The 18,232-nt window shown below is 43.8% G+C and overlaps 1 long non-coding RNA gene across 2 annotated transcripts in view; it reads right to left on the bottom strand.

Moving 5' to 3' along the window:
* LOC122171607 overlaps window positions 1-8,005 on the bottom strand; it is a 32,619-nt gene extending 24,614 nt beyond the window's left edge. For both annotated transcript variants that reach the window (XR_006172033.1, XR_006172032.1), the window contains exon 1: window positions 7,892-8,005. This is a non-coding gene — a long non-coding RNA (uncharacterized LOC122171607). The remainder of the gene's footprint in view (window positions 1-7,891) is intronic.
* Window positions 8,006-18,232: the final 10,227 nt, after the last annotated feature.

Genomic DNA, 18,232 nt, shown 5'->3' with positions numbered 1-18,232 from the left:
GTATTATTTCCAGCTCCCTACAGTGTCTGAAGCATCAGCACAGGGATATGGCTTGCTCTTCTGGAGATGCATCTGGAGGCCATGCCAGAAACCTGGAGGTGTCTTGGATTGCTCTGCTTACTTAGGTTTAAACAACTGAATCAGGTCTGTGGCATGTATGCAACGGACACCTTGCCTACGGCATGATGTAGAGTGCCAGCCTCATGCTCAACTATCTACAACCTCAGTTCAGTAAAATTAACCAGAGGCGTTCACATGCTTTGGAAGAATGATAAAGTTACTTTTAGGGTGTGCAAGCCACAGTTGCACTAAGGCAGCAGAAAGTGCAGTAGGTTCAAGGGTCCCCATTTAAGGGCAAACCACCAAACCTGAAATCTAAGCATATATGGAGCACAGAAAAATACAGGGACAGGTTGCTGGGCTTGGAGCTGTAGGCTGATGCAGCAACCTCTGCTTTGGTTTCTCTCACTAGTGGGTTTACTTCAAAGACATTGATGCTATTTTAGTAGGTTGCCTTATATTTATTTCTCCTTTTTATCTGTGTGATGAGTTAAAAAATGCCATATGCCTGTTTTTATGTTCCTTGGGCTTCACCCCCACGCACACCCCATGCACACACACACACACACAGCTTCCAGTTGACTAAGGAATGTTAAACATTTATCTGCGGCTCAGCACAGCCACTGATATAGCAAAGCATACATCCAGTGTGGGTGTACCGAGAGATATAGATGCCATCTGGAAACTACATCTGACATGTATGGCTTGGGACAAATGGGAAAGAAATCTGTGCCACTCACGCTTACCATGCAAAGAGTGTGTGTTTTTTTTTTCTGAGAATCTCAAGTTGTTTTGACTTTATATGTCTCTGATGCACCAAAATGCAGACACTGGCTTGTCATCAGAACAGAGCCAGAGGGGGAGATGGGGACCAAGCGTGGCATGGAGAGAGAATTGGTCGCCCTCAGCCTCCTCCCCTTACCCACATTTGCAAATGGGTTGGACCCAGCCTAAGGAGGCAGCTGTGTTACGCCCACCCACCGACTGGCAGCTCCGAGACGGCATTCCCATGACTGCCAGGAAAGAGCTGGCTGCCATCCTGCCTCCCAGAGCTCCCTCCCTCAGGGGACAACATACACCTCACCTTCTGAAAACTGAATTCCCTGATTCTTTATTCAGCCAAGCGATGGCTGATAGGCAAAGAGAAATCAAGCAGGGCAAGGAGTTTCAGGTGGGTTGAGAAAAAGATAAGTTAGAAAGAGGAATTAATTATACAGATGTTCTGGCGATTAGGGTCACCCGAGTAGGTAGACGAATTTGCACACGGAGGAAGTTTTGCTCCACTGGCAATAACTTCTTCTCTCTCTGTCCTGTCTCCATTAAGAGCTGGTCTAGACAGTGCATTGCTCCAAGCATTGAGAGGCAGCCGACCTTGGCAGCCCCTCTGCTGCTGATGGCAAGTGGGGTTGCACCAGTGCTGATGCAACTTGTTGGGATGTTCAAGACAGGTTCAGCCCCCGGCAGCACTCAGGCTGTCTGTAGGGAGGCTGCTTTCCAGGGGCGGGGAGGAGAAGAGCCAAGATTTATGGAGGAGGCTGGCAGCCGTCCATGGAGAGGTTTGGGAGTGGGAGGCTCCATCACCCATTTTTCTATGCAAAGAGACTTGTACTGCAGTCAGTGGAAGGCTGGTTGTACAAAGACCCAAGGGCTGGGCTTGGCAGAGGGAACATGTTGTTCTTCAGTGTGAAATGGATGTGGAGCTGAAAAAGCTGGTGTCAGGAGGAGCTGGGTAGTCATGCTTCTCGGCACATGTGGGAGACACGGGCTGTGGCTCTCCTCTCCAGCCCTGCAAGACCAAAGCTGCAACTGGGGGAATAGTTGATGGATAAATTAATTTGTTTAACCCCTAAAATACAGCATCTGTCTGGCTGTGGTTGCTCATCACTAGAGTGAATAATGGAAAAATGTCATAGGTTTTTGCTTCCCAAGCATCAAAGCTATTTCCAGTACTGACAAGCTGCCGTGGGGTGCTGGTGGTGGCAATCCACAGATTAACAAGTCTCTCAGCAACCATCACTTTGTCTCCATTCAGTGGAACTTGAAAACTCTCGCAGTCCCAGGGAAGAGATTTTTTCACTTCTGTCAAAATGGGGGTAGAAAAGGAGGAGGAAGAGGCCAGGGGACAGAAGCAGGCCAAGTTACAAACACAGGGAGGGAGAACTAAAAATGTCCTGCAAAACAAGAGCCGAGGAACGTGCCTTCTCCTTCTCCTTCAAGCAACTGCACAGCAAGGTGCTGACTGTAAAAACAAATACAACATTACAATGCTGGAGCAGGAAAAAACTAAATCCCAATCACAGAAATGCAGAGAAGAAAAAAGTTAATCAAGTTATGCCAAACCTAATAACAACAGTCCTCACCATCAGCTTCCCCAAAAGAGAGGAAAAGGAAAACAAAGGCTCTGCATCACAAAACACAGGAATTCATGGAAAATATCAAACAAATGTAAGAAAAACAAGGAGTGCAAAACTACACACGGGTCTCCACTTCCCTTTTCCCCTTTATGTATACAGAGAAAGAGAGGGAAAGCAAGCACCATTCCCAGACAGCTGTGTTTCTGGAGCTGGTAGATCAGAATATTACTTGTAAGCCATTTGGACAAAGAAGGCAGCTACATTTTACTCTTATGAGGGGTCTTACTTAATGGAGTCATTCTACTGAGCTGGGCATAAGGCCAGTGTGACAGTATTTGGACCCTGTTCTGAACCTCTGTACTGAATTGAACTTGGCTGTGTAGGCAGTCCAATAGCAAAGGTGATTCCTCAGCAAGAAAGGGATCTTAGAGAAAGATAAAAGACTCAGGCCCTGCTAGAGGGAATCATTCCCTCCTGCTTTGCTAACACCAGGCTTTCTTACACCTGCTGCAAAGCTGGACTGTCAGAACCACTGTGTTTCACCTCACCCATGGCACTCATAGCACCTAAGATTGGGCACAACTTTGTCATGGCTTTGGCACTGATCCTGACATAGGAATGGGATTTGCCCCACCTCTACAAAGGAGACATCTCCAGCTAGCATAGTTGCCCAAGGGCTGGCAACTATGGTAAGCACTGCAGAGAAGCAATCCTTTCTAAGGTGGCATTCATGTCTTGTTAAAGTAGGTGTCTGAAATAGGTCAACTGAGTCAGTCTGAGAAGTACCAATTGCTCTCCATTGCCTACTAAGGGATTGTAGGTATCTAGTTCAAATGCAGATGTATGGTTATATGAGATTAATACCATCCCTGTTGACCTTTGGCAAGTCTCTTGCTACTTTAGTTTCATCTGCAGGCCAGCTATAATGATGTCTGCCTTATTTTGATACCTCTTCTCCAAGAACAATTAAAGGTAAAAACTGAGTTTTGATTATTAATATTATTGTCCTTTAAAAATAGTAAAGGACTCTCTCACTTCATGGGTTTTATTGTTTGTTTTGTTTTAGCTACATTTATTTTAGCTCTTTAATTTTCTGTGCACGTTTTCAGGGAATTTATTTATTTATCTATTTATCTTTCTATCTATAGGTCTAAAGAAGAGAAAGAGAACGAGAATTCTGCTCAACCAAAGAGACTCACAACTCCTATCGGCCTTCCCATCCTGCTCCTGTGCTTCTTTCCACTCATTCATCCTAGATCTCCCTTTTTCGTCTTTAATCCCTTCCCACTGGCTATCCAATTTAGCTAGACCAGATTCCCCCCAACCAGCCTTCTCAAAGCTTGTTCCCATTCTCTTGTTGGCACAGCAATGAGAAAACAAAAGAAATATAATTGCTACTTCCAATGGCTGTGTTTGGATGTGAATGCGGCAGGGGAGGGACTCTGACTGTGTGGGAATCCCTGTTGACTCAGTTGCTTTCCTCAGCACAGCTGCATGGAAAAGAGTGAAGTCCTTCTAGGTTTAAGTCACAAAGCATTGCTGAGCCAGCTACTTATAAAGGGATGAGAGTTTTGCAATCACAGGCAGATTTCCCACAGATACAAAGGTACATCCCCAGTGCAAGACCACCAAACTGACAAATTTTGAATCTGTGTCACACTGTCTGGGAGGTAAATTTCCTCAGAGGAAAGACCACCAGATCTTTTTAATGTAGATGAAAATACTCATTTTTACAGTGTTCTTGGAAATGGATGAATCCATCTGCGCTGTTTTTTCCTTCTCAATGTCCCTCCACATCAAGGTAAAACTCTAGAGGCAGCTGAGGAAATTCTGACATGCTTAACAGGACTATCTCCTGTAACTTCTGTAGTAGTCAGGCTATTCACACTGCTATTCACAGCTAATAAAACAGTGCATAGCATAATTACCCACAAATTTCATTCAGCTCCAAAGCTCAGATGACTTGCTACCCCTCCTTCCCAATGGAAAAATTCTGCTCTCACAGAGAGATTTTACAGTCAACTACACCAAACTTTAAATAAACAAGGTCAAAAAGTTGCCCATATTGGGTCTTTGCCTGATTTATTGTTGGGTCTGATTCAGTAGATATGAGTGATGTGAGTAGGTATGAGTGAGCTGAAATGCTGAGTCCACACAACCCATATTTTATATTTGGCATAAGTACATGAACTCAGGCGCATGCAACGTGTCATCCACAGAAGTCATCGTAATGTTCCTAAAAATTGTTAAAAAAACGTCAGTATGGCATGAAGGAAAGATATAAAAGCTATGGGGATATCTGCATATACTTTTAAGGAGCATTTGTTGTATGTGAGCCTGTGAAGCTGCTTCCTGTATTCTGATGCACCATCCTTGTTCATTTTCTGTTCAATTTACACTCTGTGTGACATTGGCCATTTTTCTCAAACAGCATTGCAGGGCTGGTTATGATGCATCTCTATACCTCTGCTTGTCCAGTCTATACCTAAAGACACCAAAAGATGAGGAGTCACAGCTTCCCCTCACAACCTCTTTCAGTATTTCACCATCCCCATTATTTATCTAATCTCAACATTCCTTGTTGCTGTTTAAACCCATCCTAACTTTCCCACCATGGACATGGAAACCAGACAGCTCCCTGCCATTATGCATCAAACTTACAGTAAACTAAAGGCTGTTATCATCCCCTCCACTTCCCAGTACTCTTTTCTTGTTATTAAATCATGCTGATATTCAGGTGTTTTTTTCCAAATATAGGTTTTATGAACCACTGACCATTGTCTCCTGAATTCCCTATGAATGGTCTACATCTGTTGCAAAGCCCAGTCTCCAAAATCAGACATATCTTATAGTTGAGGACACCTCTTGGCTGTGCAGGGTAAATGACAGATGGAGCGTGTCAGGCTTCTCCATGTCTGTCACAGCATGTCACCATGTCAGGCTCATAACTGCAGATATCTCAACATGGTCTGGTTGACTCTTACATGTCTTTCAAGGCTGAGTGGTAGAAATCAAGCATAACCAAGGATATCATAGCCACCCTGACAAGAGAAACAAGACAAACCATTCAGGAGGGAATGAAGAAGGGCAGGCAGAGTACACTCTGAACCGCTAGCATCATGAGGCTAAGTGGCCCCAACGTGGGATTTATCATTAAATGCTTGGAAGACATCAATTTTTGCTTCACAGTATAGAATCATAAAATCATTTGAGTTGAAGGAACCTTTAACTGTCACCTTAGTCCAATTCCCCTGCAATGAACAGGAGCGCCTACAGCTGGATCAAATTGCTCAGAGCCTGGTCCAGCCTGACCTTGAATGTTTCCAAGGATGGGGCATCCATCACAACTCTGGGCAACCAGAGGATGGTGTGTAGAATGAGTGCACTGCACAGAGGATACTCCTCAGATTTCTCCTGGGCGCTGATAATCCCCACCCAATGGAACCAGTCACACTCCTGTATCGGGATCATAAGTCACAGATAGTGAAATTTGACAGGTGGTTCTGCTAGGGCATTCACGTCCTTGGTGTGGCTACATTTATCAGTCTGCAATAAGCTTCAAGCCTCTCCTACATCATGCTCTCAAACCACAACGTATGGCATATCTCTATTTCTGCTTATATCGCACTCCCAAATTGCCTTTCACACTCTTCCTGAATTGCACACAAAACCTTTGCCTTAGAGCAAAGCAGTCTCAAGGAATGGGGAACTAGAGCAGGGTCTGAGGCTGCAGGTCAGCCCACCTCTGCCAATCTGCACAGCAAGATGTTGTGTCCTGCATTCCGAGGTTAGCGAGGCACATCAGCGGAAGCAGCTTTTCCCAAAACACCTGCTGCTCACCCAAACTCCCCTGCCTCACCTCAGCATACATATAAATCATCGCAAATATGTCAGAAGACCAGGAATGCATCATGGAAACCTTTCCCCTGTAACAGTAGCTGAGTGTAACATTCGCAAGTGTGAAGAGCTCATGTTTGTGCAATAACGCTTCTGTACACCGTGTTCCACCTGGGCCACGGGAAGAGGAGTTCACCTTTTTGCAGCATCAGAATTAGGCACAGCCACACTCTCCTGACATGAAGGAGATGAGGGAGGGAATGGAGAGCTGAAGTCTCCAATTTACTGCTAGCTGAAGCAGTAAGTTGAAGTGACAAAATTCAGATTTCCACCCACTTTCTTCTAAATCTGACATTGTGATGCTATCATTTTCCACAATTTATCTGAGGAAAAACTACTTTTAGGTATAGCAGCTGAGTCTACTCCATAAAATTCAAATTCAAGAAATCAAGTAGTTTTACTGCTCAGTGTGCCAGGCAGCAGTGCAGGCAGTTCAGAGAGGGTACTAGTCAGAGTGACTTCAGTGGCCAGGATATGGTCAAGGCTGGTGCAACAACCAGCCTGCCGGAGGGAACACAGAGTCACTGTCAGATTGTCAGTAAAACACTCAGACATTATCTCAAATTTCCTTTGTTAAATGGGAAATCCAGCGTTACTACAATAGACTATAAATATGGGATAATCTCTACTTAAGGAAGAGATAGAAACATCTCTATTCTCTACTTAGGCGGACACAGGCAATGCTTTTATTAGATCAACTGTCTTAAGTATAGCTATTACTTGGTGCATGGCAAAAACAGAGGATGCACCAAGCAGCAAACAAGGCTGAGCATTTGCCAATCATTCGTGAACAATTTGAGACTTATGGATTGTTTTTAAACTACCAAAATTCACTGGCAGAGTGATGGCAAGTTCATGATATTAACCAAGTTAATCACTCCATGCAAAGTGGAAGATGAGACACTGGAAAGAAACAATCCCAAAATACTAAATAACCTGGTGAATGGAGGAGCACTCAAGACCCATAAGAAAGCAGAGGAAACAACAACCACAGCTAGTGGATGAAGGCACATTGTTTCCCCCACGATTTCATGTATCTCCCAAAGGAAGCTTTTCCATCACATCTGTGCCACTAATTTGAGTCAAATTTACAGAATATTGGAATGCCAGGACTCCACTGATACTACCCTTGCTAAAGGCTGTCTGAAACACTCACCCATCCTTGGCAGGAGAATTCTGTAAAGGAATAACTGGCAGTTCTGTTCTCCACTTGGCACTTATCCTGCATATGATGCAGTAGGATGGGCTTTTAAGACAAATATGTTGCCCAGGTTGAAAAAGCATAATAATCAGAACTAGGGATAAGCTTACAGCTTTTGCAAAAGAAAGCCTAAGCAAAGATCACATGATTTTTGTAGCAGAAATCAGAATTTACATTTTGTTTAAATAATACCACATGCAGTGGGATCCCAACATAAGTAGGGCCTCCAGATGCTCAGAAAATAAATTATAATACTTAAAATGTTTGCTTATTTCAATAAAGCTAATAATGTTACTAATTACACTGCTATTAACACTTCTACTGATTATTCATAGCAATAAGAGTAAAGTAGTAATGGGTGCAGCGTAACTATAACTACCTTTTCAAAATGGAGATCCCTGGAACCTCTTGCATGTTGAGCAGAAATACAGGCAACAGTCCATCTCTAAAGCTTTCATCTCTATTTGCTGAACAAATCAATGGTCGTCTGTAAAGGAACTGTTCACTTGCTAGCAGGTCAACAGAAAGGTTGATAAACATCAGCACACTGAGAATTAATTTATTTGTAGTAGTGCCAAAGGACAGTATTTGGATAAACAGCTTTAAACTTGTCCTCATACCACCCATTTTCCTAAAAGAATCAGAATGAAAAATCAGAATGGTCTTCTTTGGTATCCAAAAGTAGGTGCTTTTAAGGGTTGAAAAATCTTTATTGCCCTAGATAGTCCAAAAGCAAGAAAAAGTCGACACTGAGATGGGCCCAGAGCAAATCCTCAGACAGGAATAACTCCAGTATTAGGGAAGTTCAAAGTCTGGTTCATATAGATATTTCACAGAAGAGCTTCCTCTGATCTGAGGACTGCTGCAGCCTGGCAAGCAGCGACACCCAGGTTACAACGAAGAAACTGGGAACTTTGCCAGGAATGAGAACTCAATGGCTAAACCCCAAGGACGGTTCCTGCATGCTCTTCGTTCATGGCCACCAGCCCCCAGGATGTTGTGGGGGTCCCCAAGTAGGAGAGAAGAGTGCTGGTCCTGGGAGTACCCCTACCTGCTGTGCACATGCCAGCACAGCCCATCTCACGGCATGGGAAGAGGCCATCCAGCTGCTGACCTACCTGTCCATAGACATGTCTTCTGCTGGATTCTACTGGATATTACAAGGGCATTAAACAAAATTGTGTCGTTAGAGAGTTAATGTTGTCTCTTTCAAGCTGGTAGGGCAGGCTGCTTTTTAAGTTGACACTCATGAGGATAAGTAGCTGCCACTGCAGAAACAAGCTCCGTGATGTGAAGATCTGCTCAGAGTTTCCTGTTGCTTGCAGCACCCATGTGCACTTCAGCCTCTGCGGTGCCTCCTTTTGTTGTTGTTGTTGTTGCTTCTTTGGAGGAGCATAGGAGATGTCATCACCAGCATATGAAAACAATCCTCACTTGATGTTACACCAGTAGCCTATTGACATGGAACAGCACAGTAAGCCTTTTTTTGCTGATAAATAAAAATGATTAACCTAACTGGTTGCTGTATATTCATCACTCTTGATACCTGGCAAACATTCTGGTTGTCAAGCAGGTAATATCTGATACATCTGTCCTGCTGTTTATCTCTTGGGCTACACTATCTCAAGCACCCAGTGCTCATCTCCGTTCTTTGCCTACTCTCTCCAGAGGTCTGATTGAAAGGTATGGTCATAATGATATATATATATATATATTTATTTTTACACTCTGACAGAACTAAGTTAATTCTGGAGTTCTGAAAGCTTACAAAAGCTGCAGCTCATACCTACTACCATTATTAATTCCAAACATTTGCTGCCTGCTATTATAACAAACGCTTGCTTAGGACTATATTCAGACTACCTAAAATAGCACTTTGCACTCCAGCTTTGGAACCAAAGCTCCAGGGAGCAGGAGCCATTCCATTTGAGTTGGCTGCTCCCAGAGCCTTAGGAGATAAATAGCCACAGTGTCCACGTTAAGCAATTTGTAAGCACTGGGTGGAAAACACAGCCCCTATGTCTCTTTTAGCTGGATAAAAAGCCAACTCTGCAGCCCTGGATAGCAAGCAGCTTGTTTGAGCTCTCCTGAGCACACCGTTTTGTAACTAGCACGTCAGCTAAGCTTTGTGAAACTCTCTAAGAGGCAGACAGGATACTGCCTGAAGGGCCACATTCAGATAAAGTGGAATTTCAGCTAATTTTGCATCTAGAATAAATAAAGACTGGCAGGAACTTACAAAGTCTTTTCAGAGCAGTTCAGAGAGATTACTAAGGGTGCTGAGTGCCATCTTGCTGTTATTGGCACAGATTCAGAAGGTAAAACAGCTTTCACGTGATTGTGGCCATTTCTGATCAATTAAACTATGTCCTGTAAGACTAAAAATAAATGTGCCTACGAGTCCAGTTTTCAGCTTTTGCAATCAGTGAAGACAAAAACATGATTCTTCACCCTCCCACCGAGATTTAATGAAATTGCTTTTGGAAGTGTTAAAAACAGCAATTGCAATATAAATCATAAAGAAGAGATTGTTTTATACTCCAAACTACTTTAGTGACCACTGGAAAGAATACATGCCAAAACTTCCAGTGCTTGGGATGTGACAGCATCCCAGAAGAGATGCAATGTTAGTGTGTATGAAGGGAATTCCTGTGCAGCAGTGGTCACCAAAGACAAAACTGCATTTCACATAAGGTCAGTAAAGTGCCCTTAGGTGTTTTAACTAACTTTTCCTGCCAGGTATCAGAGTCCAAAATAGTTTTATTTACAACTAGTCAAATCACATGAAAAGATCTGCTGTAGCAGAGTTGTTGTTCTTTTGTGCATCTGCAAAAGAACAAGAGAAACTTCTTTCAATAAAGCACCATGTTAAGTTTCCACTCAACCAATAAACAGTCATGAGACCTACATGAAATTTACCAGACTGCTTTTTCTTGGGTTGGGAATATTTTCTTTCTTTCTGGCTTTCCTTCTACAAGCACTTACAGGGGAATGGATGACATGTGTTTAGGATCTACTGTTAGTATCATCTATGTGGGTTCCTCTGCAGTTTAGCTAACAGAAACCTGATAACTTCAGAAGCACCTGTCTTCATTGCACAGCTCAGAAATCCCCACAAATTTCCTGTCCAAACAAGCAAAACCCCACGGCCCAGTGCATTAGAGACATTAGTGTAGCTACTGACAGAATGGGGAGATGGGACCTCAACCTATGTAAAGTACCAGGCATTTCCAGCTGTTATAGAGACCCTACAAAGTGTCACTATCCTGGGATAATCAGTTTTCTGAGTTGGACTGCGTGATCCTTATGAAATCCTTCCAACTACGGATAATGTATAATTCTATAATCCCCTCAAAATCATCTCACAAGATACTAAAGATGGAAAGAAAGAAGAGCCAATACTTTCAGACTGACAGACTGTCAGTTTTGCCAGTCAACGAGTAGTGGTGCTGCAAGGTAGGCAGAACTAGAGTAGACAGGAGACTGGGACCCACTGGAGACATGGCCTCCACTTGCTCCTCACAATGGAGAGGCTCCAGAGGGTGGGGTGTGAGGAATAGTGCTATTCTTGGTTAGGTTTTTCATTTCAAAAGCAGCAAATCTAACTCTATATGATGCTTCACTGCTCATACAGCCACTGCCTCTGACACAGTGGAGACTGGTTTGCGCAAGCAGAAAAATAGCCAGATGTTCATCCTTTTGGCTGATTTCATGCCAACAGTTGTTCTGCAGACTTTACAAACACCACACGATACCAGGTTTGTGGGTCCTTGTTTAGAGCTCACCCCATTGGGTTCAGAACACAAGAAATCCAGGAAACCTGATCAGAATTAGAACCCACGTGTGGTGAGAAACCCAGCTGGATCTTCAATTTTACCTACTAGTTTTGACACTTTTCAAAGTCTTGTCCTGTCCTTTGCAAGGCTTTACCAAATGTTCCATGTCTTGACGGGTGGAATGAGCAAGAGAATTAGCAACATAAACTGAAAGTGTGCAAATAGGAGGGACTGGAAGTCAAGCAATGACAGAAAAGCCTGAGACTGGAGAAGGAGCCCCAGAGAGCCTCTTGCTTCCCATGACTGAAGGTGAAGTCCATGGTGGAGGGAGAGGCAAGTAATGCCATGACAAGGAGCTATGTTGAGCACAAGAACTGAGGCTAATGAGGCAGATTCATACCAGAGCAGGACAATGACATTACTCAAGCAGCCCCAGAGAGAGACCAATCCATTGATCTAATAATGAGAAATGACCAGGAGTATAAATGAAGAGGGAGAAAGATGAAAGAAAATGATAGATCCTCCTGGAAGACATGTTAAGGCACATGAGGGACAAGCACGTGATCTGAAACAGCCACCATGGCTTCACCAAGGGGAAAGTTGTCCCTGACAACTGGTGGTTGTCTTGTCAATAGTGGTCTTCTATAACGGAGCGACAGCATCAGTGGACAAAGGGAATGCAACTGATGTCATCTACCTGGACTTCTGCAAGGCCTTTGATGCTGTCTCCCCCCCCCCCCCCCCCCCCATCCTTATCTTTAAGTTGGAGAGGCATGGATTTGAAGGGTGAACTATTTGGTGGATAAAGAATTGGTTAGAAGGTCACAGCCAGAGGATTGTGGTCAATGGCTCTATGTACAGGAGGAGGCCAGTGATGAGCGGTGTCCTCCAGGTGCCTGTCTTGGGACTGGTACTCTTTAACATCTTTACTGATTGCACAGATGATGGGATCAAGTGTGCCCTCAGCAATTTTGCTGCTGGCAACAAGCTGAGCAGTGTGGTTGATACAGAAGAAGGATGGGATGCCGTCCAGAGAGACCATGACAAACTTCAAAGCTGGGCCCATGTGAACTTAATGAGGTTCAACAAAGCAAAGTGCAAGGTTTTGCACTTGGGTCAGAGTGATCCCAGATATGTATACAGGCTGGGAGAAGAAGTCCTTCAGCCCAGCTGAGAACTGGGGACTTAAAATGTTCTGGTAGATAAAAAACTTAACATGAGCCAACAGTGCGTGCTTGCAGCCCCAGTGCCCATCAGTATCCTGGGCTGCATCAGAAGAGGGGTGGCCAGGTGGAAGAGGGAGGGGATTGTCCCTCTCTACCCTGCCCTCATGAGGCACCCTCTGGAGTATTGCATCCAGGTCTGAGGCCCCCAACACACAGGAAAGATGGTGCTTTTGGAGAGGGTCCGGAGGAGAGCCATGAAGATGATCACAGGGCTGGAGCACCTCTTCTGCTAAGACAGGCTGAAGGAACTAGGCTTATTCAGTCTGGAGAAGAGAATGTTGTGAGGAGATCTCATTATCTTCCAATACTTAAAGAGAGATTAGAGATGGGAGGGAAATCAATTTTGTATGTGGGTAGATAGCAATAGGACAAGATTGAATGGTTTTAAACTGAAGGAGGGAAGATTTAGATGTTGGGGGAAGTTTTTCACTGAGTTGGTGGCAAAGTGCTGGAACAGGCTACCCAGAGAGGTTGTGGATGGACGTGCTCAAGGCTAGGTTGGATGAGGCCCTGGGCCACCTGATCTACTTGATCTAGCAGTTGGCAACCCTGCCTGCAGCAGGGTTAGAACTTGGTGATCCTTGAGGTCCCTTCCAGCCCAAGCCATTCTACAATTCTTGAGTCTATAAACTCAAAGAAAATCTGGCAGCAAAAAGAAAGCGCTGCAGTGGCAGGTGACACTGAATAGTTCCAGCCAAAACCATGTGGAGAATTTGTGGTGGGAAGTCATTAGACCTGCTGAATGAGGAAACTGGAATTTGGGATAGGAGAGATAAAGATGAGAGAATGACCTGGCTGAACATGGAGAAAAGGATTGGAACAAGCAGCTAGATTTTGCACAGAACAAAGCAAAAGAATGTGCTGATCTCATATACTCAAGCAAGCAAGCAAGCTTCTGAGCCCAAAACAGGACTGTGCCTTTAGGTAGACATAGGACAGGTAGACATAGGAGAGAAAAGTAAATTATTATTTAGTTAAAAATCCAGGAGTCTTTATTCCTGGATTGATTTGGAAGAGCTGAATTTTCTAGCCTGGATTTCCTGTAAGGTGCTTCGTGCCAGAAGCCAAGAGTGTGAAACTATGACTGTCTTGTGTGATTTATTGTTGCTGAATCTTCAGCTGAAAAAGTCTGTTGGTCTGTCTTGTTTGTCATCCATATTACGGTACCTAATCTCACATCTGATCAGTTGTCAGACAAGGCTAGTCAAGACTTTCTCATCTCCATTACCTGTCCCCCATCCTAGTCTTTCCAGCCTACTGCTCCACCAGTTTCTCCTTTCTGTGGGAGGAGACCTTACATTACCTTTAGAGGGCTGGTTTATTTTTACCTATGTTGATATTCATTGTACTATGTTTTCCAAGCATTTTAAACACTGATGTGTCTCTTGCTTATTGGTTCTTTGTACTCACTGAGGCTCAGACTCCTCCAGATAGTGTCATCTGAAAGGTGAGCCATCATTCAACAGAGCCCTTAGCAGGCATCTCCTTGGGTCTGCATGTCTCAGAGGCAACCAGACAGATAGGGACTACCAAAGAAACAGAAGGAGGACAGATCTGACAGCAGTACTAAAGGCAACTGTACCTACAGCTCCAGCTTTCTAATCCTATTTCAGAAGCAAGACCAAGCTCCTTGAACAGCATATGGTCTTGTGCAGACACATCCCAGCCTGAACAGAACACTCTCTGTGGGTCTCCAGGCCATTCTACACAGATCTGGCCATGGATTCGGGGTATCCAAGTAGCCCCAAAATTGCTCAAAGTGGCCAAGGGATAGCAGTCTTTCCCACTCTTCTGTCTTCTTACTTCATCTCAAAACCCAGCTCCACAAGCCAAGATTCCCAAGCCATACAAACCAGGATTTCCGATTCTCCCATTCCCTTCTCTTCTGTTGCTACCTTTGTGATGCTGAAGTCCATGCAGTCCCAAGAGAGTAGGCAGGAGCAGCTGATGTCTCCTGGCCACCTCAAAACTGAGACATATGGAGAGAAACAGTGATGAATTTTGAGATGCATCATGTGACAGGTGCTTCTGGCTCTGATTGTCTAGAATGAGGGGGAAGACGTGAAGAGGGTCTCAGATGGGTATTTTTCTACTAAGGGTTTAAACAAGCCTAGCTGTGAATCATTCTCATCTATGCTGACCACAGAGCATCACATCTGTTGTTTTTATGATGAAAAAAAGAAAAAAAAAAAAGGAAAATGACTAATGCATCTTTATATAGACAAGTCACTTCAGTCAAGCCTGAAGCGCAGTTGGCTAATTGGACAAAACCATGGCTCATAATCACATTTTAACATTCCTCCAGCTTAATGTTTGTGTTTTGGTTAGTTACCGAAGGGTGTTAACCTAGAAGTGGTCACTATAAGGGTTTGATGTTACAGTAACACCCCATTAAATAGAACATGGCAAATTCACTTCACACCTGATTTGCCAGCCTCTCAAGGATGCCCGCCAAGCCAAACACTAGCACAGGGATCCACGCAATGACTGACACTTTTACAGCCAGGAAAGCAGGCAACATTCTTCTATCTTGTAAAGCATGGAGATTCAAGCAAAGATTGTAAACAATGTCCAGATCAGCAAGCTCTCAGACAAATCTTCTCTGCCAGCCCTGGATATACAGGTACAGGTATATGCCCGCACGCGTTCAAACAGTGGCTGGAGCTCAGCACATGGGTTCAAATCACAGCAGTGGTTGTCTCTGAGGTGATAAAAACTCATTACAAAAGCACACAAAACACTCAGACTACAACAACAGATCAAGTGAAAGTGTTTGCTTGTAGGACTCAGCCTTGTTTTTCTTTACTGCCACTGAGCTGGAGCCTGTGAGGTTTCAGTCATATCCAGGGAAATGCTTCTGTGCAGCTCCAGACGATTCCTTATGCCTCGGTCTGTAGATTCTTCTTTGCCCTTCTTCCCCACTGATATACTTAATAGACTACACCACTGTGGCCTCAAATATCCTCTGCCACTATTTGAGTAGTAAACACACAGCAGGAGGAAAAAAATCTTTCTGTCTTCCAGTAGTCCCCCAGGCTCAGCTCTCTAACATTCTCTGAAATATTGCCAGCTACTTTACATAGGTGCTATTCATGTTTTTATTTATGTATGAAAATTTATTTAACCTACAGGGTGGGGTTTACTTCTTGTCCATTGAATGGTCCCACCTTCAAACATGCAAACTTGATCTGTTTGCAATATCCAAAATAGAAACATTAACAATAATTAGATCAGAGTTTAAAAGGATCAGATCCTCATTAAGGCTTTTCCTCAAAGACTTTACAAGCTTAGAGCTTGAAGCTAATCTTCCATGTCAGTTGAAAGGGAAGCCAGGAGGGCTGAAAGAGGGGAACAACAACTGTAACTTGCATTGGTTGCTCTCGCTGAAAAGAAACAAGGATTTAGTGCTCCAAATAGTTAAATCCATAAGATCCTTGAGGGAGAGCCACAGCCTTGAGACTCTCTCAAGTTTCCCTGCTTTCAACAAGAGTGGTGCATTGTAAAGCTAAAGCTGAATTGCTGAGTGGCCTGACTTTCCCACCCTTCCTCCCTCTCCCCCCTAGAGCAGCTGTTGTTGCAAGGCAGCCACAGGGAGCACATGGAATAACTTGGGGAGAAAAATCCATAAGGGTGCTGATCTCCTGATCTGTCTTATTCAGAAGTTTCAGCCTCTTTTTTTTTCCTCTCTATTTAGTCTTTATTATTTCTTTCTTTCTCTCCGTCACACTGGTGACCCTTCTTCCTCACCCCGTTTCTTAAATAATGCAAACAAGCTGCAAAATATCCTGGTGAATTAGCAAGTTTTTTAGCATCCGTTTTTTACAGATAGAAAACAGGTCAGAAGACTGTCAGAAGGCTGGATACCTAACCAGCTGTAAGAACTGAGTAGCAGGGCACAGATCCAACCTACAAAACCATCTTTCTCATCTTCATCCATTCATTCACGCTCATTGTGCTTCTTCTTTACTATTCTTTTCTTGCAGTCAACATTCTTTCATTACCTCTTGTCCAAATCTTCCATTTCATAGTTCCTCTGCTTCTTAATGTTCTTATTTCACTGTTGACCTGTTGCTACATTACATGCTGCCATGTATCTTTATTTGTGACCCTAAATCACAGAATCACAGAATCACAGAATCACCCAGGTTGGAAGGGACCTCAAGGATCATGTAGTTCCAACCCCCCTGCCTAGCAGGGCCACCAAACACACACATTCAGATCAGGTTGCCCAGGACCCCGTCCAACCTGGCCTTAAACACATCCAAGGACGGGGCATCCACAACCTCCCTGGGCAGCCCGTTCCAGGGCCTAACCACTCTCCTTGTATAGAACTTCCCCCTAACATCCAACCTAAATCTTCCCTCCTTCAACTTCGATCCATTTCCCCTAGTCCTGCTGTTGTCAGCCCTTTTGAAGAGTTTACTCCCCTCGTGGGTGTAGGTTCCCTTCAGGTATTGATAGGCTGCAATGAGGTCACCCCGCAGCCTTCTCTTCTCCAGGCTGAACAAGCCCAACTCCCTCAGCCTGTCCTCATAGGGGAGGTGCTCCAGCCCCCTGATCATCTTAGTCGCCCTCCTCTGGACCCTTTCCAAAATCTCAATGTCTTTCTTGTACTGAGGGCTCCACACCTGGACACAGTACTCCAGATGGGGCCTCACAAGAGCCGAGTAGAGAGGGACGATCACCTCCCTGTCCCTGCTGACCACCCCTCTCCTGATGGAGCCCAGGATCCCATTTGCCTTTCGAGCTGCAAACATCTCCTTAAAAAGATTCAGTAGTTTTCCTTTGTATCAAAGTCACACATAGTGCAGAAAAAACACACATTCAAAATATAGGAGAGGCAGCAAGAAACCTGGTATATTTATTTCTAACCATAAAGTGGATTTAAGCCACAACTTCTTAAGGCGTGGGATTTAGTATGGAAGAAGAGCTGGAGTAAATAATCTGGTTGATCTAAACCTTAAACATGGCCCAGTTCTGCTTGCTAATTAAAAGCAGTGATTATGCACAACCTATAAAAGCATATGGTTTCATTTCAATGGCCTTCGCAAGTTGAAGTCCCTGATCAGCTGTTTGCAACAGCATGAGACTGTAAAACAAATGTCACCTCTTACCCCCTCATCTCAACAAGTTGTGCAGAAGTCAAAACTGAGTCAAAACATATCCAGCTCCTTAATAAAGCTAAAGTCCAAATTTCAATCATGTGAAAAGAATATGTGTTTCTTCTTTATTCTCCAAAATGCTTCTGGTCTAAAGCTTGTAATATTAAGAACTATATGTGTACCAGATGAATCACTTAGAAAAACTAGAACACAAATAAACAGATTATAAATATTCATGAGACAAAATGCAATCTATGATTAGGGGCCAGTGGTGTAAATGTGACGCCAGGATCAGGACACCCATCTCATGAGCCACTGGATTCATGTGGCATTATCCCTTGTGTCTTGACACTGCTCAAGGCTTATGCACCTAAAATGTTTTTTCAGTTGCAACAACACTTCTGCGTTACACTTCATTTCCATTTACTAAGATGGTTATCCACTTCATGCTAAACTCTGGCATCTTTTTACCCACTAATTAGTTCAATTCCCATTGGACCTGCTGCCACATTGTTCTGAGATTTGTGTAGTCAGGCCTAGGCGGAGAGTTTACATTAAACAATCAGTCCTCAAATGTGTAAAAGTATATGAAAAGAAAAGATAAACAAAGCAGAGC

Source organism: Centrocercus urophasianus, unplaced genomic scaffold (assembly GCF_019232065.1).
Source record: "Centrocercus urophasianus isolate 14NV4802_14NV808 unplaced genomic scaffold, USGS_Curo_1.0 seq_9, whole genome shotgun sequence".
NCBI classification, from domain to species: Eukaryota; Metazoa; Chordata; class Aves; order Galliformes; family Phasianidae; genus Centrocercus; species Centrocercus urophasianus.
Note: the sequence above shows the minus strand (reverse complement) of the source record. Positions and strands in the feature narration are given on the sequence as shown.